The sequence below is a fragment of the Lolium rigidum genome, chromosome 2 (genome assembly GCF_022539505.1).
Source record: "Lolium rigidum isolate FL_2022 chromosome 2, APGP_CSIRO_Lrig_0.1, whole genome shotgun sequence".
Taxonomy (NCBI): Eukaryota; Viridiplantae; Streptophyta; class Magnoliopsida; order Poales; family Poaceae; genus Lolium; species Lolium rigidum.
In genome coordinates, this window is record NC_061509.1 from 267,911,600 (window position 1) to 267,933,157 (window position 21,558).

Sequence of the window (21,558 nt, forward strand, 5' to 3'; positions counted from 1 at the left end):
AGTAGTTAGGTTCATGTCAGATCTCAGCCAAGTATTTCCTGCTTAATGCATTTTTTTCTTACATTTGTTTGTTTTGTTAGAAGCTACAACATCATAGTAAAAAAAATGAAAGTCAGTATGAGGTTGATACGTTCTTTATTATAGCAAGACCTAACCAGGTTATTTTGCATGTGCAGCTGTCAGGAGTATTTTTCTTAACATGTGTCTTACCCAATGCAGGTGGTCATCACTGATAACCAATGTCGCATTGGTGCTTTGGTTCGGATTAGGAGTCTTCATGATGTTCTGCCATTGTTTGCCTGGATAGTTGGTGTGCCATGAAAGTAGGCATATTTTATTTTTTCCCGCTATTGTCTTCTAATTGACAGATATGTTACGTTGGTAGACGATACATCCAAGGTATGTTTCCTAAATGAAGTCAAAATTTGAATTTATCTCCTGATCTTGAGAAATGAAGCAATTATTTGTCTCAGGAAAAGAGAGGGTCTAATTCAACTGTGATGACTTTTGCAATTTGAACAGTGTATTACTATTTCTCATTGTCAGCCGAATTAGTTTATTACTATCTGAAAAATGTCCTCGCACAGTTCAACATGAAATCTAGGAGGCTAAATTTTGTAACACATTTATAATAGCGATAATTGGATTTGAAGTGACTTGTGGTAACTGGTGAAATATTACTAAAGTTACTCGACAAACGATCTAGCATTATCCAGAAGAGAGAAAAATGGGTCCACCACACAATCACATTTCATGCCATTCCGCTGTTTGTTGCATTCATACAACGGCTTCTGCTCCTTTCGTTCCTGTTGTTAGGGCTGTTGCCAATCTTTGTAACTGAGGACTTACTCAAAACCATCATAATCTTGTTAAAGGGTATGCTTTCTTTGCTTGCTTTAGTATCTCTTATTCTTAAATATATGTAGTTTCTTTACTGAATAAGGTAGTTTACAAGCTCTGGCGGGGGTCACCCCACCAAGTAGGCAAGCCTCATGCTTCCAGGCATGCTCCCGCAGGAACTTTTTTCTCTTTAAAAAGCCCCCTATATTTTTTATGCCGGGATTTATATGTCCTCTTTTATGGAAAATCAAAAGAAAACTTTGCTGCTTATTCTCTTTGGTATGAGATCTGTAGGTTTATCTCTTACAGCAGGCTGTCATACAACAACTTCCCAATTCACATAAGCTTTGATTTTACTACATTTTCCTTTTCTAAATTATATGTACTGACTTTGAACACAACAAGCAATATTTATGTTAGATCAGCATGCATTCATTTCACACACATATACATAGCTTCAGGACCCTACATACAACCATTACAAACTAGCAACTTTACATCCCAGCAGCACTGGCAGCTAACTAACAACAACAGTGCACTAGCATGCGTGCTTCGCAACCGAAGGACCATAAATAACCTGAGAACTGCCAGCAGCACTAGCTTCACTGCATGGCGTTGATCATTTTTTGCCATAGTACATAGCAACAGCGACATCAGCTGCAAACATATGCTGGACAGGATGCAGAGCAAAAAACTTCTTCAGCTTGCTGAGCTCCATCGTCAGCGCAAAAGTGTCTGTTTGTTTGTTGCCTGGCGATACGAGGACGTGCGCTGGCATCCTAACTCAGGTCTCGGCCCAAATGGATAAAAGATGGCTTTGTGAAAGCCACATAATCATTTTTAGACCGGTATTAGAAGGTTGAACAGCAAGAGGCTATGTTTTATTTTATTTTCTGGAGTTAACACATGGGTTAAAGTACTCCATATGTATGTGTGACCTTGTATACTGAAACATTTTGGCGGAAACCTCAGTTTACCAAGGAATTAAGTTTCTTTTATGTTTACAATAACTTGAACTGCAGGGGAAAAAAATACCCACCAATTGACCTAAGAGGTGGGTAAGTGAATTATCCATGCATAATTTCACGGATGATTGCTTTGCGCCATGTGTTTCTTTGATGGTTCAATGTTAGTTTTATTTTTCTATGACACATAGGTCACTAAGCTATTTTTACGCAATTGTTCAAAGCATGGTACATATTACACGAGTGCTACTTCTGGGCTGTGAAACATTTCAAGTCAAGTACATGGTTTGTTTTTTTTTTTCAAGTCAAGTACATGGTTTGTTGACCTTCCAACTTGAATCAAAAGCACCTTCCAACATTAGGAGTCTACATGACAGCATGATATTGTGAACCTGGCATAACAATAATCAAGATTGTTAAATTCGTATCCGTGTTCTTTATGGAGTGAGCGGTGTCACCTTTGGACGTTGTGCAAAAAGACAGGAAAAAATATGCACCTTTGGTCGTGGGTTTTATTTATACAAGGCCTTCTTAATATACCTTTATAGATAGACTAGGAAGTTGGCGGCGCGCCGGCACGGCGCGCCCTTTAGGTAATTGCAGTGCAATCAGGACACGCAGACCTAATAAAAACTCAGTAAAATTGTTGGTGATGAAACTTGGAAGGGCTGCTACGGTATAATTGATGCAGTGGATGCAGAGGACGAAGCGTCGATGGTTAATTTTTGTTAATTCCTATTAGTCTGAAATATGAATCCTAGCTCGTATGGAAGTGGCACTACAGACAGTCTGACAGAAGGGTACCACTTCAGATTCAGAATACTACTACTGAGCTATTCTCACAAGTCCCAGCGCAAGGCGCTTGCGGCCGAAACCCGACAGGCCTACCGCCCTGCCGAATCAGTCCACACTCCTCCCTCCCAGTCTCTCTTTCGCATCACTACACCCACCTGAGCGTTCCCTTCTCTACCTCCTCGCCGATGCGGTCTTCTCCTACCGTCGACGATGCTCCGTGCCCCTCCCCCTCTGGATTCTCGATTTGTCCTGATACTAACTCGAGTTAGCAATTTCTTTCCGATTTTTGTCAATTTCTCGCATGCAAGTAAGGGGATAATCCAGAAGCGAAGAGCTATCTCCCGGAGGGGCGGCCGCTTTGGCCCAGGCGGTTGTGCTGCTGGCCTTGGGCCGGCTGCTTGTTCCTGCGTGTGCGTAGCTACGCGACCGTGGCGGTGGTTGGCGCTGCGGGGCGCGGTAGGCGAGGGTGTGGCGCGCGGCGATGCTCGTGGTGGGCGTGCGGCGATGCGCGTGGTGATGGACGATGTTGCCAGATGGACGGAGGCACGCGGCCTGGGCGCTGCTGAGCCGCTGCGCGCATGGGCGGAGGATGTGGCTGATGGGAACATTCGCGCCAGAAGGAGGTGCCGCCAGGCCCCCAGAGCCGTCGGCGCCGGCCAGGCTCGACCCCATGGTCCTGACATGGTTGGAGCAAGCGCAGGTTTCCTCCTCCTCATGTACAGTTCCCCTCTTATTACAGATTTACATGGAAAGTATCAGTTTTGGTTAATTCCTGTTATATTTTGGTTAAAGATTGCAAATGCTTTTGAGTTTTGTCCTGGTGATGACTTTTCTCTCACATATACTGATGATGATACGGACGTCGTGATGCTGGACGATATGTGACTCTGCTATTATTCACAAGCTGAACCAGCTTATTGAATATAAAGCAACTGATGAAATGTGTGCATGATTCCCAATCACGGCAGAAAAACGCTTCAACCAAATCTGTAACGTAGCTTTGTAGTTCACATGTGAGGACAACCAAATAGTTTAAGTTCTCTTACATCATCTGAACTAACTTCAGTAAACGAATCTTTTGTACATTGAAAAAGAAGCATCTGCGACAGATGGTGCAGATCTATCTTTAGTAACTACCAAGATGTATGTTATTTTGGTTCTCTGCGCGAAGGTTCGATGCTAGCCGCTAAGCCGATATATAGATATATAGAAGAGCCAACAAAGATACCAGTGGTTGATGATACGTCTCCGACGTATCGATAATTTTTTATGTTCCATGCCACATTATTGATGTTATCTACATGTTTTATGCACACTTTATGTCATATTCGTGCATTTTCTGGAACTAACCTATTAACAAGATGCCGAAGTGCGCGATTCGTTGTTTTCGCTGTTTTTGGTTTCGAAATCCTAGTAACGAAATATTCTCGGAATTGGACGAAATCAACGCCCGGGGGCCTATTTTTCCACGAAGCTTCCGGAAGTCCGAAGACGAAACGAAGTGGGGCCACGGGGTGGCCAAACCCTAGGGCGGCGCGGCCCACCCCCGGCCGCGCCGACCTATGGTGTGGGGCCCCTGTGCCCCCTCCGACTTGCCCTTCCGCCTACTTAAAGCCTCCGTGATGAAACCCCGGTACCGAGAGCCACGATACGGAAAACCTTGCGAGACGCCGCCGCCGCCGATCCCATCTCGGGGATCCAGGAGATCGCCTCCGGCACCTCGCGGGAGAGGGGATTCATCTCCCGGAGGACTCTACGCCGCCATGGTCGCCTCCGGAGTGATGTGTGAGTAGTCTACCCCCGGACTATGGGTCCATAGCAGTAGCTAGATGGTTGTCTTCTCCCCATTGTGCTATCATTGTCGGATCTTGTGAGCTGCCTAACATGATCAAGATCATCTATCCGTAATTCTATATGTTGCGTTTGTTGGGATCCGATGAATAGAGAATACTTGTTATGTTGATTATCAAAGTTATATCTATGTGTTGTTTATGATCTTGCATGCTCTCCGTTATTAGTAGATGCTCTCGGCCAAGTTGATGCTAGTAACTCCAAGAGGGAGTATTTATGCTCGATAGTGGGTTCATGTCTCCGTGAATCTGGAGGGGTGACAAGAACCTCTAAGGTTATGGATGTCGTTGTTGCCACTAGGGATAAAACATTGGTGCTATGTTCAAGGATGTAGTCACTAGTTACATTACGCGCAATACTTAATGCAATTGTCTCGTTGTTAGCAACTTAATACTGGAGGGGTTCGGATGATAACCTGAAGGTGGACTTTTTAGGCATAGATGCATGCTTTGGATGGCGGTCTATGTACTTTGTCGTAATGCCCAATTAAATCTCACTATACTCATCATGATATGTATGTGCATGGTCATGCTCTCTTTATTTGTCAATTGCCCAAGCTGTAATTTGTTCACCCAACATGCTCGTTTATCTTATGGGAGAGACACCTCTAGTGAGCTGTGGACCCCGGTCCAATTCTCTTTACTTGAAATACAATCTACTTGCAATACTTGTTTTATCTGTTTTCCGCAAACAATCATCTTCCACACAATACGGTTAATCCTTTGTTACGGCAAGCCGGTGAGATTGACAACCTCACTCGTTTCGTTGGGGCAAAGTACTTTGGTTGTGTTGTGCGGGTTCCACGTTGGCGCCGGAATCCCCGGTGTTGCGCCGCACTACATTTCGCTGCCATCAACCTTCAACGTGCTTCTTGACTCCTACTCGGTTCGATAAACCTTGGTTTCTTACCGAGGAAACTTGCTGCTGTACGCATCACACCTTCCACTTGGGGTTCCCAACGAGCGTGTGCTTTACGCGTCATCAAGCTAAATTTTTGGCGCCGTTGCTGGGAGATCAAGACACGCTGCAAGGGAGTCTCCACTTCTCAATCTCTTTACTTTGTTTTTGTCTTGCTTAGTTTTATTTACTACTTTGTTTGCTGCACTAAATCAAAATACAAAAAAATTAGTTGCTAGTTTTACTTTATTTGCTATCTTGTTTGCTATATCAAAAACACAAAAAATTAGTTACTTGTTTTACTTTACTTAATATCATGCATGTTTTTATTTCACTAGTTAAGCATAATGGAAAACAACAAAAATATGAGAGATCTTTATGAACTTTATCTTGAATTAGGACATGATGTGTTTGAAGAGAGAATTAAAAAACCCATGGAACTTTATATGCATGCTAATGGGAATGTTATTACTATGGATGCTTTGAACACCATTGTTGCTAATGCTATGGAAAATTCTAAGCTTGGGGAAGCTGGCTCTGATGAGCATGATCTTTTTATTCCCCCAAGCATTGAGGAGAAAAATTTCTTTTATGATTACAATATGCCTCCTATATATGATGAAAGCCACTTTGTTGAATTTGCTCCCACTACAACTAATAAAATTGATTATGCTTACGTGGAGAGAAATAATTTTATGCATGAGACTCATGATAAGAATGCTTTATGTGATAGTTACATTGTTCAGTTTGCTCATGATGCTACTGAAAATTATTATGAGAGAGGAAAATATTGTTGTAGAAATTTTCATGTTACTAAAACACCTCTCTATGTGCTGAAATTTTTGAAGCTACACTTGTTTTATCTTCCTATGCTTGTTACTTTGCTCTTCATGAACTTGTTTATTTACAAGATTCCTATGCATAGGAAGCATGTTAGACTTAAATGTGTTTTGAATTTGCCTCTTGAAGCTCTCTTTTGCTTCAAATACTATTTCTTGCGAGTGCATCATCAAAACTGTCTGAGCCCATCTTAATGGCTATAAAGAAAGAACTTCTTGGGAGATAACCCATGTGTTATTTTGCTACAGTACTTTGTTTTATATTTGTGTCTTGGAAGTTGTTTACTACTGTAGCAACCTCTCCTTATCTTAGTTTTGTGTTTTGTTGTGCCAAGTTAAGCCGTTGATAGAAAAGTAAGTACTAGATTTGGATTACTGCGCAGTTCCAGATTTCTTTGCTGTCACGAATCTGGGTCTACCTCCCTGTAGGTAATTCAGAAAATTAAGCCAATTTACGTGCATGATCCTCAGATATGTACGCAACTTTCATTCAATTTGAGCATTTTCATTTGAGCAAGTCTGGTGCCATTTTAAAATTCGTCAATACGAACTGTTCTGTTTTGACAGATTCTGCCTTTTATTTCGCATTGCCTCTTTTGCTATGTTGGATGAATTTCTTTGATCCACTAATGTCCAGTAGCATTATGCAATGTCCAGAAGTGTTAAGAATGATTGTGTCACCTCTGAATATGTTAATTTTTATTGTGCACTAACCCTCTAATAAGTTGTTTCGAGTTTGGTGTGGAGGAAGTTTTCAAGGATCAAGAGAGGAGTATGATGCAACATGATCAAGGAGAGTGAAAGCTCTAAGCTTGGGGATGCCCCGGTGGTTCACCCCTGCATATTCTAAGAAGACTCAAGCGTCTAATCTTGGGGATGCCCAAGGCATCCCCTTCTTCATCGACAACATTATCGAGTTCCTCCCCTGAAACTATATTTTTATTCCATCACATCTTATGTGCTTTGCTTGGAGCGTCGGTTTGTTTTTGTTTTTGTTTTGTTTGAATAAAATGGATCCTAGCATTCACTTTATGGGAGAGAGACACGCTCCGCTGTAGCATATGGACAAGTATGTCCTTGGTTTCTACTCATAGTATTCATGGCGAAGTTTCTCCTTCGTTAAATTGTTATATGGTTGGAATTGGAAAATGATACATGTAGTAATTGCTATAAATGTCTTGGGTAATGTGATACTTGGCAATTGTTGTGCTCATGATTAAGCTCTTGCATCATGTGCTTTGCACCTATTAATGAAGAAATACATAGAGCATGCTAAAATTTGGTTTGCATATTTGGTTTCTCTAAGGTCTAGATAATTTCTAGTATTGAGTTTGAACAACAAGGAAGACGGTGTAGAGTCTTATAATGTTTTCAATATGTCTTTTATGTGAGTTTTGCTGCACCGGTTCATCCTTGTGTTTGTTTCAAATAAGCCTTGCTAGCCTAAACCTTGTATCGAGAGGGAATACTTCTCATGCATCCAAAATACTTGAGCCAACCACTATGCCATTTGTGTCCACCATACCTACCTACTACATGGTATTTCTCCGCCATTCCAAAGTAAATTGCTTGAGTGCTACCTTTAAATTTCCATTCTTCACCTTTACAATATATAGCTCATGGGACAAATAGCTTAAAAACTATTGTGGTATTGAATATGTAATTATGCACTTTATCTCTTATTAAGTTGCTTGTTGTGCGATAACCATGTTTCAGGGACGCCATCAACTACTCTTTGTTGAATTTCATGTGAGTTGCTATGCATGTTCGTCTTGTACGAAGTAAGAGCGATCTACCACCTTATGGTTAAGCATGCATATTGTTAGAGAAGAACATTGGGCCGCTAACTAAAGCCATGATCCATGGTGGAAGTTTCAGTTTTGGACATATATCCTCAATCTCATATGAGAAAATTATTAATTGTTGTTACATGCTTATGCATAAAAGAGGAGTCAATTATCTGTTGTCTATGTTGTCCCGGTATGGATGTCTAAGTTCAAGAATAATCAATAGCGAGAAATCCAATGCGAGCTTTCTCCTTAGACCTTTGTACAGGCGGCATAGAGGTACCCCTTTGTGACACTTGTCAAAACATGTGCATTGTGATGATCCGGTAGTCCAAGCTAATTAGGACAAGGTGCGGGCACTATTAGTACACTATGCATGAGGCTTGCAACTTGTAAGATATAATTTACATGATACATATGCTTTATTACTACCGTTGACAAAATTGTTTCATGTTTTCAAAATCAAAGCTCTAGCACAAATATAGCAATCGATGTTTTTCCTCTATGTAGGACCATTCTTTTACTTTCAATGTTGAGTCAGTTCACCTATTTCTCTCCACCTCAAGAAGCAAACACTTGTGTGAACTGTGCATTGATTCCTACATATTTGCTTATTGCACTTATTATATTACTCTATGTTGACAATATCCATGAGATATACATGTTGCAAGTTGAAAGCAACCGCTGAAAGTTAATCTCTTTTGTGTTGCTTCAATGCCTTTACTTTGAATTATTGCTTTATGAGTTAACTCTTATGCAAGACTTAATTGATGCTTGTCTTGAAGTGCTATTCATGAAAAGTCTTTGCTATATGATTCACTTGTTTACTCATGTCATATACATTGTTTTGATCGCTGCATTCACTACATATGCTTTACAAATAGTATGATCAAGATTATGATGGCATGTCACTCCGGAAATTATCCGTGTTATCGTTTTACCTGCTCGGGACGAGCGGAACTAAGCTTAGGGATGCTGATACGTCTCCGACGTATCGATAATTTCTTATGTTCCATGCCACATTATTGATGTTATCTACATGTTTTATGCACACTTTATGTCATATTCGTGCATTTTCCGGAACTAACATATTAACAAGATGCCGAAGTGCCGATTCTTTGTTTTCTCGCTGTTTTTGGTTTCAGAAATCCTAGTAACGAAATATTCTCGGAATTGGACGAAATCAACGCCCAGGGGCCTATTTTTCCACGAAGCTTCCAGAAGTCCGAAGACGAAACGAAGTGGGGCCACAGGGTGGCCAAACCCTAGGGCGGCGCGGCCCACCCCCCGGCCGCGGCGACCTATGGTGTGGGGCCCTCGTGCCCCCTCTCGACTTGCCCTTCCGCCTACTTAAAGCCTCCGTGACGAAACCCCCGGTCACCGAGAGCCACGATACGGAAAACCTTACGAGACGCCGCCGCCGCCGATCCCATCTCGGGGGATCCAGGAGATCGCTCTCCGGCACCCTGCCGGAGAGGGGATTCATCTCCCGGAGGACTCTACGCCGCCATGGTCGCCTCCCGGAGTGATGTGTGAGTAGTCTACCCCTGGACTATGGGTCCATAGCGGTAGCTAGATGGTTGTCTTCTCCCCATTGTGCTATCATTGTCGGATCTTGTGAGCTGCCTAACATGATCAAGATCATCTATCCGTAATTCTATATGTTGCGTTTGTTGGGATCCGATGAATAGAGAATACTTGTTATGTTGATTATCAAAGTTATATCTATGTGTTGTTTATGATCTTGCATGCTCTCCGTTATTAGTAGATGCTACGGCTAAGTTGATGCTAGTAACTCCAAGAGGAAGTATTTATGCTCGATAGTGGGTTCATGTCTCCATGAATGCGGAGGGGTGACAAGAACCTCTAAGGTTATGGATGTGCTGTTGCCACTAGGGATAAAACATTGGTGCTATGTTCAAGGATGTAGTCACTAGTTACATTACGCGCAATACTTAATGCAATTGTCTCGTTGTTAGCAACTTAATGCTGGAGGGGTTCGGATGATAACCCTGAAGGTGGACTTTTTAGGCATAGATGCATGCTGGATGGCGGTCTATGTACTTTGTCGTAATGCCCAATTAAATCTCACTATACTCATCATGATATGTATGTGCATGGTCATGCTCTCTTTATTTGTCAATTACCCAACTGTAATTTGTTCACCCAACATGCTGTTTATCTTATGGGAGAGACACCTCTAGTGAACTGTGGACCCCGGTCCAATTCTCTTTACTGAAATACAATCTATCTGCAATACTTGTTCTACTGTTTTCACGCAAACAATCATCTTCCACACAATACGGTTAATCCTTTGTTACAGCAAGCCGGTGAGATTGACAACCTCACTGTTTCGTTGGGGCAAAGTAATTTGGTTGTGTTGTGCAGGTTCCACGTTGGCGCCGGAATCCCTGGTGTTGCGCCGCACTACATCTCGCCGCCATCAACCTTCAACGTGCTTCTTGACTCCTACTGGTTCGATAAACCTTGGTTTCTTACTGAGTGAAACTTGCTGCTGTACGCATCACACCTTCCACTTGGGGTTCCCAACGAACGTGTGCTTTACGCGTCATCAGTTGAGTACATCAGATCACTAAAGAGACTGTGGTACCAGCTAGATGAGTTGCAGACACCTTAGAGAATAGCATTGTAAAATAACATCTTAGACCCATTATAATTATAGTAAAAAAGTAGTTGTCATCAGTTACACTCTTGTAGTACTGTTTTAGACAGTTATTTTTTCTTAGTTGACTCAGTAGCTGGCTCCTGATGTTTTCTCTTCTTGCCTGCTGTTTTAGAACTTGTGGCGGCCTGCAGTGAGAGGCCTAAGGTGAATTGTGAGGAGAAAAGAGGAATCTCCATTTCGGCCAAATTCTGGGACAGGGTTGGCCAGTCTCGCACCGAGCCAGACAGTGCCACCGCTGGCTGGAGCGGGTTCAATCTGGAGTTGTGCTGGCTGGGCCTGGGAGAGCTGCTGCAAGCTACCGCAGGGGGTGCCGCTGATTTTGCCAACGAGCTTGTAGATAAAGAAGAGCTAGACGGCAGCAGAAAATCAGTAACAAAGAACTACGAAAACTGAATCAGGCCAATCTGCTATTAGTTGGTATGATTCTCTTGCCTAAATCACTAAGAGCATGCTATTTTTGTTTGCGCTAGCTGATTATACTGACCTGCTTTAAATTACTTTTGTGGTTTACAAAAAAAAGTAGATATCTAGCGGGCAGTTTGGTTTCCGACTTGCTGAATGTAGTCAGACTATTCGCATGCTCTGATATAAGTAAACCAAAACTGAAAAAGAGAGATCATAGCTCACTATTGACTGAGCTGGTCACAGCCATCTAGAGCAATACAAAGGTAAATAAGACCAAGGATAGCATTTAGGACACTTATTGCAGCTGCATAGAATGACAGAAGATGCGGAGCAGAAACCACTAAGTGTACGATAACATAGAATTAACTGGCAACACAAGACTTCACATGGGTAGCAGCACATGAATTTAAACACAGGTGCTTAGTAACTTATAACACAATCCATTGAAACGAAATATAGCTCCATCAAAAGAATAATAGAAAACTGACACACGGTGGAAACCCTCTGGCTGCTACATAATAAAAAGAAACTAAGCATTCCATTGGGTAAACAAAGTGATCGACAGTTGGAGCCGTGTCCGCTTGCATATGGATTCATCAAGAATTGGGCACTTGCAACTACCATCCATGTAAATCTGTGTTAAGTACATACATAAACACATCAAAGAACAGAAAACTTTTCTTGTCCGGGAGCGTAAAAAGGGGGAAATTGAGGACAGGAATTAGGCATGTAAATGTATAATCTATGGGTAAGAAAATATACATTGTGAAGTTAGCCAACCAAAATAGTACCTATATATGTGTCGTTTAAAGATTAGCAAGCACTTCTTGATATAGTATATTTCTTGTTTTTGTAGTTGGTTTTCCATTCTTGGGAAAGAGGGCTCCATCTAATAAATTATTGGGGACTTGGTAGTAGCAAGGGAAGCGGAAGGAGATAATCGACGGGAGTACTCGACTGAATGATAGCTAGTCTACCAATATCTGGTATGCCGTTCTTTCTTCTGTAGCTACCATGGAGTGATATGTGCTGCAATTTGGAGCTAAAGCTACGTAGCATCTTAGTCCTTTTCCAGCTAACAAAGAATATTGCACGGTGCCTCATTATCAATATCTGTTGTGAAAAACTGAAAGAAAGAAATTGTCAACCCAATGAAAAATTGAAGAGGTTTCAAGGCACTATAGCTGATCACTTCATTGCCAAGTGGTCTCAACCTAGTAAGTTCCTACCAGAATAGGTAAAGAGAAGTAAATTAACAATGGGAGGGAAAGGTAGAGGTTTCTTGCCTTCTCGGATGGAAGCAAATGTAAGCATCAAGGACGAAAAGGAATTCAAAGCTGTTGTTAGCAAGCTGCCATGGTAAAACAATGTTCAGAGGGCAAGTAATGGGTTTTAGCAAATCAGTACTACATCATGTTAGCTAAGAGTCGACCATTCAATCAAAAGCCCTAAAATGTTCAATTTTCCTGCAAGCATTGACCATGCCTAATCATATATGCAGAACACATATCCAAAATTAGTACAAAAGATGAATTACCTTAGGGTTGCTTCGCGAGCACCTACAGATGGTATCATTGCTTGCTTCCAATGTATGGCATGCCAGCCATGTAGATAATATATTTTCCAAACATTTCACCTAGTGCAAGATATAGATGGTTGAATGCTGGAACAAACAACGGTGATAGAAAAATTGATATATACATGTTTATCGATCCTAACTCGGAGGATAACTTGCATATACCCACTCTACAAACTTACAGCTGATAGCTCCCCCTTTCATATACCTAATTTCGAAATTCCATATAGTCAGCACGATGAATAAATTGCATGGAAAGTTATGGAGAAAGGGGGCATAGAGCTCTGAACTGCGCATCAATTTGGTCGCGCTCGCCATCGTCTGCCCCTCCACGCCGCTCTCAAATCGTCCTTCCTCGTGCAAGTAATGAAGAAGGTCGAGGGCTGGAGGCAGCACTCACTTCCCCTACAGAAATGCATGCCGCGCATAATCAAAACGCCAGTAAAAGCTCGCAACAGCTATTTTTTTTTTTTTTTTTTTTTGAAACCGTACGCCCGAAGGCATACGAACTTGTATTCATACCGTAGTAAGGAAAATTACAGGGAGATTCGAGTACAAATACAAGCACAAAGAAAGAAGGATACAGGAGGACAGCTGTCTATCAACTTTTGCACGAAAGCCCCTAAAAGAAAAGGAAAAAAGCAATCCAATCCTCCCGGAGCTCCGGCCACTCCCGATCTGCAGAGCTTCACCGACGACCACCGACGAAATCGCCGCCAGAGGTGGAGAAGACCTGCAGAAAACCCCGATGGTTCCAAAGAGGCACCTCGCGTTGTAGCTTTTTGAGCCGTCGCAGTTGTAGCTCGCCGCGGGAGGCGAGATGTTGAAGCCAAGAAACACGCATCGGCGGCCGGGAAGAAGACTCCCCATGCCTCGCGAGAACCACACCGGATCTCCCCGCCCAAGGTCGAGGAAGAAACACCGGCAAGACCTCCATCTGGCCACCTCCAAAACTGTCCCAAGCACCCTTCGCAGAGACCTCCAGCACACATACCTCAGCAGCCCCACGCCGTCGATGGAGGGAGCGGCGGCGCGCCGACAAAGAGCCCGAGGATGGAATCCCCACTTGACGAAGATGACGTAGCCGAAACGCCAACCTCGCGGGGGAACTCCCACGGATCCATCACCGCTGCAGAAAACACCGGCGAGGAGGGGCTGGATCCGAGGAGACCAAAAAGCTGACCACGCCGGCGCCGCCCCCATGCAAACGCCGCCGCCAGCCACCAACCTCGACACCCTATTTACAGGCCGGCCACCAGATCCGGGGTTCTCCCCATCTTCCGCCGCCGCATCGGACGGAGAAGAGGAGGGGAACCACCGGCGGCGCCGGAGAAACAGGGGGAAACGGAGGTCGACCCTCAAACCCTCTCACGACTGTAGCACGGGAGAGGATAAGGGAAGGAAGAGCGCGCAACGCTGCTGTTCGCAACAGCTATTTGAAGGTGTTGCAATTGTCAAAGCCACTTGAAATCAAGGTGTTAGATGTGCATATACCAGAAGGAATCGTCCTTCCTCGTGCAAGTAATGAAGATGGTCGAGGGCTGGAGGCAGCACTCACTTCCCCTACAGAAATGCATGCCGCTCATAATCGAAACGCCAGTAAAAGCTCGCAACAGCTATTTCAATGTGTTGCAATCATCAAAGCCACTTGAAATCAAGGTGTTAGCTGTGCATATACCAGAAGGATACACCAATTGCGCTGTGCATTCCCCTGCTGCACCGATTAGCCACAACAGGTCACGTGCACGCCTCTAGACACAAGCAGCGACCGCACGCTAAAAAAAGACAGGCCCCTAAGAATCAGAAGTTAGCAATACATGCTGCACGATTAACAACACGGGTGCGGTGTGCGCTGCGCCAAACTTCCCATACAGCCGACACGATGAATAAGTTGCACCGAAACAATATGGCTACAAAATTTGAATCCTGAGAAGCCTAAAGTATAGAGAAATATAAATAACACATAACCACAATCAGACAACATGTACTCATGAATTCCACATTTAAATGAAGCCAACCTGTAAGGAAAATAGCCATTAGCAAGGTGAGCTTCTTGTTTTACTGAAGTGGCTCAGCTGTCAAGAAAATGACCAACAGCATGGTCAGCTGCACCTATAAAGGTAAGCAAACTAATTGAAGGAGCACATAAGAAAATGATATTTCTCCCTACATTACCGGAACCTAATTACACTTTGTGCGATAAAAAAAAGGAAACTGGAATATCATATTTAGGTGGTTATTGTGGTAAAATCAGACCATGCTACAAACAAAAGAAAATTCAATTGGCATGAGACTTTACCTTAACGTGGTTGTGCAAGTTCTGCACCATGGTCTTCATGCTCTACCTCCTAGACCAAAATCAACTCTAGTTCAGCTGTAAGGCACAAACAACAAAATAAAATCAGGAAAACCAAAAGGCACAAACGAAAGGAAAAATAATCAACTTCATAAAGGTACAATTGTGTAATCATGGATGGCCTAAAAAAGAGCAAACACAGCGAGAAAATTAAATTTAGCAGGTATTGTTCTCTTAGAGAGACTTGTGCATTGAAAATCTAAATTGATGGTAACGTTCCCACTATTTTCCTTCCTTTTATCCAGCTCAGTATTCCCTAAAGTTGTTTAAACTTTTCAAAACATGCCAAACAAATAACAAAAGTTATGGAAGGTAATCTTTACTACTCAGTAGAAAAATGTAGGCTAACAAAACGGTAGAAATCGAAATTTTCTTATATTATTTTAAGTTCAGAGATCACATAAACTCTTGTCCCTCCATGAGTAATTTAAATTTCACAATCTAGTACTAAGAGGGACGGCTCAAACTGAATCCTACAGAATTGAGATTCACACTTTTTGTCTGCTTGGGAACATCCACGGGAGGGCACCGCCAATCATGTGCATTGTTGAGGTGCCCGTCTGGTGGTCTGGCCCATCCTCAGTTGAAGTAGGAAAGCCTCCACAACCATATGCTTCAGAAATTTGAGATATGCTAGTACTTTGACACACTTGTTCTTTTCAATTGTTTGTAGTAACAAATCTTCAGTAATCCGAGTGCATCAACAAACAAAATTTCTGTAGTGCATCAACAAACAAAATTTCTCTATGAAACAGTAGCATAAATAGAAAAAACGGGTAGCCATGTGAGCATTGATGGAAGTAGGCAAAAGTTCTATAAAATCAAATATGAAGGAAAGGACGGACAATGGGCAGGAAACGGATATGTAATCAGCAAGCAATCAGCAAGCGTCTACAGCGAGCAAACTATTAGTGGGGCCGTTCAGGAAAAGGGGGCACAAATGATTGTGTAGCAAGAGGCTTCAGCGGCGAGTATCTATGGGCTAAATCGTGATGACTCTTCACTTTTGAGCAGCACATTCTCCAAACCTTCAGATTGTCGAAGCACACGAACAGGTGGTGCAGCTGGCCGGCGGTAGTACTGATCTCTATATTTCCAGGAGCGCGCTCGCCGGCGGTCAGCAGCACAGCGGGCACTGAAAGGAAGGCCTGCATTAGGAAAACCATTCACTTTAAAACCACAGCCAAAACCTAAGACATCTGCATAAATTAAAAAGGACAAACAACCGTTTCGCCGGCGGAAAACGCCGTTGGCGTCGTGCGACAGACCATCCGGAGAGATCGTCGGGAGTTGCAGCCGGCAAGTGACGCCATGCCACCAGCCAGAGGAGCTCGGACTGGGAGCGCGCTACAGACGCCTCTGCACGTTCACGACATCCAGGGAGGAAGAGGAGGGGGAGCGGTCCTAGGTGGAGCATGTGGACGGCAGAGGTGGGGATTGGGGAGAAAGAGAGACGCCGGGATGAGGACTTGCAACTGGGAGAGAGATAGGGATCGGGGAGAGCTCGATTGTCGGTAATCTTCCGCACCGCTTTGACCGCCGCTCACTGCGGGGTGGAGAAAATACACATGGTGGCTCAAAATTACCCACGATCCACCAAGACCGGTTCCACCGGAAATCAGAGGTGAATAAAAGGAAAGAAAAAGAAGGCAACCGGCCCACAAAGAAGGGATCGACCGGCTGCCTTCCGGTTACCACGAATTGTTCCAAAGGGAAAAAATCAGAAAAGGAAACTAACATAACGTATTTAGAGGAACCCATCGCGCGTCTACAGAGGAAAACACGTACGTGGCTAAGCTTGATTAGAGGAAAACGTGGAGGGAACAGTGCCCAAATCGCTGTCCTCACGGCAGAAGGGTTCAACTTTGATATATGTAATAATAATAATGCCTGCTCAGTGCTTTGCATCGGCAGGTAGATTAGGTTGCCTGTCTCTCATGAAGTGTCTTGACGCCATTCTCTCTAATTTTTTTAAAAGGTGGTTGTATCCTCATTTTCTAGCTTATGAAGGAATTGCATAAAATTGATTAGGGTTTACGTAACTGAGTTGGTACACTCGCCATCCTTATTATAAATTAGCCCTTATAAGAAAATAGAAATATATGACTATGAAACAATTCTACAACGCCATTCATGAGCATCAAGCAACGCGCGGCGTGCCGCCGCGCCTCGCCTTGCTAGTAGTACATATAGTACAGATGGAAAAGGAGATAGCATGCGTCTAACGTCTAACGGCAAAGACTAGAGCACGTTCCAACAGTAGCATCATACATGAGTGCATCAGCATGAGCTATTTATCTACCAAAGACGCTTCAACAATAGCACCATAGAGATTGAGAGATAGATGATAGGTGGGTGTAAGAATTAATCAGTTTGATTTGTGTTTTGGGATCGCATGATGTTGCGCACGAGAACGATGAACGAATGTGATGCCATCCACACCCACATACAAATTGCCGCTCATATGTAACAAATGTTGGTTCATGTACGACATGAATGAAAACAACACTGCGCGTTGGCGCAAGTTCTCTGTTTTGGTTCGCGATACGGACGTAATTTGAATCTACCTAGGCCGGCTAGCAGGAACAAATAAAGTGGCACATATTTTTTGTTAGGTTTTCTTGCATAATAAAAATAATTGAGAGGAGCAGATTTGATTTATGCGTTATGGATGTTTGAAATGGATTCCTTTGATTTTTCTAATAAATTTAGACATATTATTTATATTATTTGGAGCTATAGAATTAATTGTATGAATTTGCAAAGTTTACATTATTAATAGAAGCAATTTTAATTGTTTGCATATTTTAATTATTACAAGTTTTGTAGTGGTTAGCATTTTTAATAACCGTCATCCACCCATATCTGATGGAGGTAAATAGATGGAACCGAACCAAAATATGGGACCGGAACCATCAATATATTTTACGAACATTATAAAAAAAACAAGCGCCCTTTTGAGAGGCCGAATGATGGGATGAGACTGCATGAATCTAAAAGCAACAATCAATTGACATATATGCACACATCTTAAAGCAACAACCAAATCTCTCTCACTGAAATGTCTCTCTCATCTCTCGCCATTCATCCTCTTCCCCTGTCTCACATCGGGGTGGTCTCTCACCGGCGATCTCCACGTTGCTCTTGTGGTGAGCGGTAGGGCGGCAGGGGCCAAGTAGGTGTGAGCTAGTGGCCTGCTGTTGGCTGCGGGCAAGCGCAGACGGGAACTGCGGCGGCGGAGCCCGGCCCAAGAGGGGACCCGACCTGACGGTGTTGTGGCCAGCACGGGCAACGACGGAGGGGATGTGGCCGGCGAGGGGAGGAGCGGCGGCGGAGTTTGATTTGAATCTCGTTGGGTACGGGGTTGTTCGGCGGCGGGGACCTGGGTGATTGTTGGCCGCCGGATCTAGGCGAGGATGGAGCGGGTGGCGGCGGCGCAACTTCTTGTTAAGTACTGTACGTTCCCCCTCAGCTCCTTCATATTTCGCTAGTCTTGTTCGTGCTGAAACTAGGTGCAAGCATACGATCTTCCAAGTACACGCCTTGCAATTGGTCTGCTAGCTAATCTGAATGTTGCAGTGAGTGCTTAATGTTCATATAAAAAAAATAGAAGAGGGGAAAGTATAGTTCTACATGGTTGAACATATACGCATCGATGCTTTAGTTTTTATCTGAACAATCTTGCAATAGAGCTACTGCCGTTCTGAGCTGCTGTAGGCCTGTAGTGTATTATTGCATCTAGGCTTATGGACTGATTCATAGAATGCTTATTGACTGCATGCAGAATGTGTCTGAACTATTAACAGAATATGTACTTCGTGTTGTACAGAAGCTGCTGCTGGCCTGTAGTTTATAAGTATTCAAACAGAAGCTGCTGTATGCAGTACATATTTTGTACAAGAGAACTATTACAATCACAAACTGTAAGCATAGCTGTTGTGGGCCTTCAGTTTATAAGTGTAAGAGCAAAATTCACACCCCAAGTTTTGTGTGTTTGATGACAACACTTGAGTAATCTCACCGTGTGCCTTGAGTATCATTGTTAGATTTACAAGTACACGGTGACCTCGCCGGACGCGTCAAGATCGGAAGACTGAAGCGTAGTTGATAGGTTTTCGGGTTTTGTGTGTGTTTAGCGAGGTAACATGGTTGGAGAGAAAAAGGGAAGAAAACCAGATTTAGCCAGGCCTGTACTACCGGTACCTGTAGCGGTAGTACCGCTACCCCTATAGGTACCGCCCTCGGTACCGCTCTGAGTCTGAGCTGACTTCGTCCCCCAGAACACGCTGCGGTACCCCTGCAGTACCTGGGGCGGTAGTACCGCTCACGAGCTATAGTACCGCTCACGGTACCGCTTAGGTACCGTAAACGAGTTACGGTCGTACCGCCCTGGTACCGCTCTGGTACCGCTTTGGATCCAGTAAGGTCTGGACCCTATTGCGGTACCTCAAGCGGTACCTCGTGCGGTAGTACCGCTCTGCGTCCTTTGACCAGATCTGGGAGGATTTCGAACTCAGAGCGGTAGTACCGCTTCCCAGAAGCGGTAGTACCGCTTAGGCCAAATCTGGACATAACGGTTGGATTTGGAGGAGCCTATTTAAGGGCCCCTTCTTTCCCAACACGATTTTATCTCTTCCCCTTCTCTCTCCTCCATTGTTGCTGAGCTTAATCCTTGAGGATCTCCTTCCCCATCCAACCAATCATGCCCAAACTTTGAGGATAGGTGGAGGAGACCCCGATCTATAGTTCTACCAAGAGAGATTTCACCAATACTAGCTATTCCTTAGTGGATCTTGGTGGTAGGGTTCCTTTGGTGGATCTTGGAGAAGAGTTCCTTCTGTGGAGCATTGGAGAGTTCCTTTGGTGGAGCATTGGAGAGTTCCTTTGGTGGAGCATTGGAAGAGTTCCTTTGGTGGAGCATTGGTGATGGGTTCCTATGGTGGAGCATTGTAGATGTGCAGCTATGGAGTCTAGCTTGGTGATGTACTAGATCCATAGGGTGTTGGGAGCATCCTTGTGTGTGGAGCTCGCCCCAACCTTGTGAAGGAATCACCGCCTCGACCGGTGCCTTAGTGGAAGAGGGAGAGCACCTTCGTGGAGCTCTCTCGAGGAAGAAGGTGAGGCCTTCCTTCGTGGTGTGGCCGCCTAGTCTCTTGTGTGAGACTAGCACCTCCTCAACGCAGACGTACTTCCTTTAGTGGAAGGAACTGCGGGAAACAAACCTCGACTCGCCTCGCGCCCCCCGGTTGTCTCGCTCCTTACTCTCGTTATCTTGTTGATTCCTTTACTTGTTTCACATGTCCTAGCATCATTGTAGGAACACCGCTATTGCTAAAGTTATCACCTTTACCTTCCGTTGCGCTAAAATTGAAAAAGGTTAAAACTTGCCGTAGCGCCATTCACCCCCCCTCTTGTTCGCTACGATCCATTCAAGTGGTATCAGAGCAAGGTTTTCTTGCTCGGGCTTTACCGCCTAAGAAATGGCCGAACAAGGGGCGGATAAGAATGGGTCACCTTCCCTTGTGCCACCCGCTCCATCATCGCCCATCAATTCCACGACGGCTACGTTGGATGAACTCAAGAAATTGGAGTCATCCATCGTTGCCCAAATGAAGGCGATGATGATGGAGTTGGTTGTACAAAAACCAAACCCTCCACCAAAAGCAAGTGCCGAGGATCCGCCACCAAAAGCTAACACCCTTCCTCTTGTTGATTTTGTCGCGGAAGCGACAAAAGATCCACAAAAGGAAGGGCTTGGGGATACCGGCACTTCAACAAAAGGAAAGGATGATGACACACCGGTTGAAGAACGTCGAGGGAGTTATCATGCGGTGCCACCACCAAATGATTACACCATCAACGTTCCGATACCGATGCCGCATATCTTGTCGCATGGTTCACCACCGTCTCTTGAGTCAAACAACTTTGAGAATTGGCAATTCCTAATGCGTTCACATGTGTGCAGCGCTTCTACCGAGTTTTGGCGTATCATTGAGGTGGGCTATTCACCACGAGATCCCAAGAAATTGACAAGGAGAGATGTGGTGGATGACCAACTCAACGCCACCGCCATCAACATGATTCATATGGCCACCACCCCCAAGGACCGCACTCATATCCGCTCGCTCAAGACCGCCAAGGAAGCATGGAACAAACTTGAGAAGCTCTTCCTCGGCAATGCAAGCATCCAAAGCTCCCGCTTTGATGAAGTCAACAACATGGCCGATAACTTCGTCATGGTTGAAGGAGAGACCCCCGAAGAGATGTATCGACGCCTCATCGCTCTTGCCGTGCAAATGCAAGATCTTGGAGCAACGTTCGTGGATGACAATTGGATCAAGCGCAAGTTTTACAACGCTCTCCTCCCTTATGAGGAAGTGAAGTTGACGGCCATCCGCCAAAACGCCTCCTTCCGTGCTATGACATCCGATGAAGTCCTTAGCGAAGTCATCGCTTTGGACATCTCCAAGAAGAATGCGGAGGATCTTGTTGCTCGCGCCCACAACTCCCGCAAGCCCAACCTTGCATTGAAGATGAAGGTGCATGAAGCTAGTGAAAGCG

General features: G+C 44.1%; 1 long non-coding RNA gene across 1 annotated transcript; it reads right to left on the minus strand.

The window, feature by feature from the left end:
- Nucleotides 1-11,603: 11,603 nt before the first annotated feature.
- LOC124693409 lies at nt 11,604-16,505 on the minus strand. Its single transcript, XR_007000011.1, has 9 exons — nt 16,224-16,505; nt 16,026-16,145; nt 14,941-15,015; nt 14,320-14,659; nt 14,136-14,204; nt 12,932-13,046; nt 12,824-12,849; nt 12,603-12,701; nt 11,604-12,416 (listed from the first exon to the last, which is right to left on the minus strand). It is a non-coding gene; the product is annotated as an uncharacterized LOC124693409 (long non-coding RNA).
- Nucleotides 16,506-21,558: the final 5,053 nt, after the last annotated feature.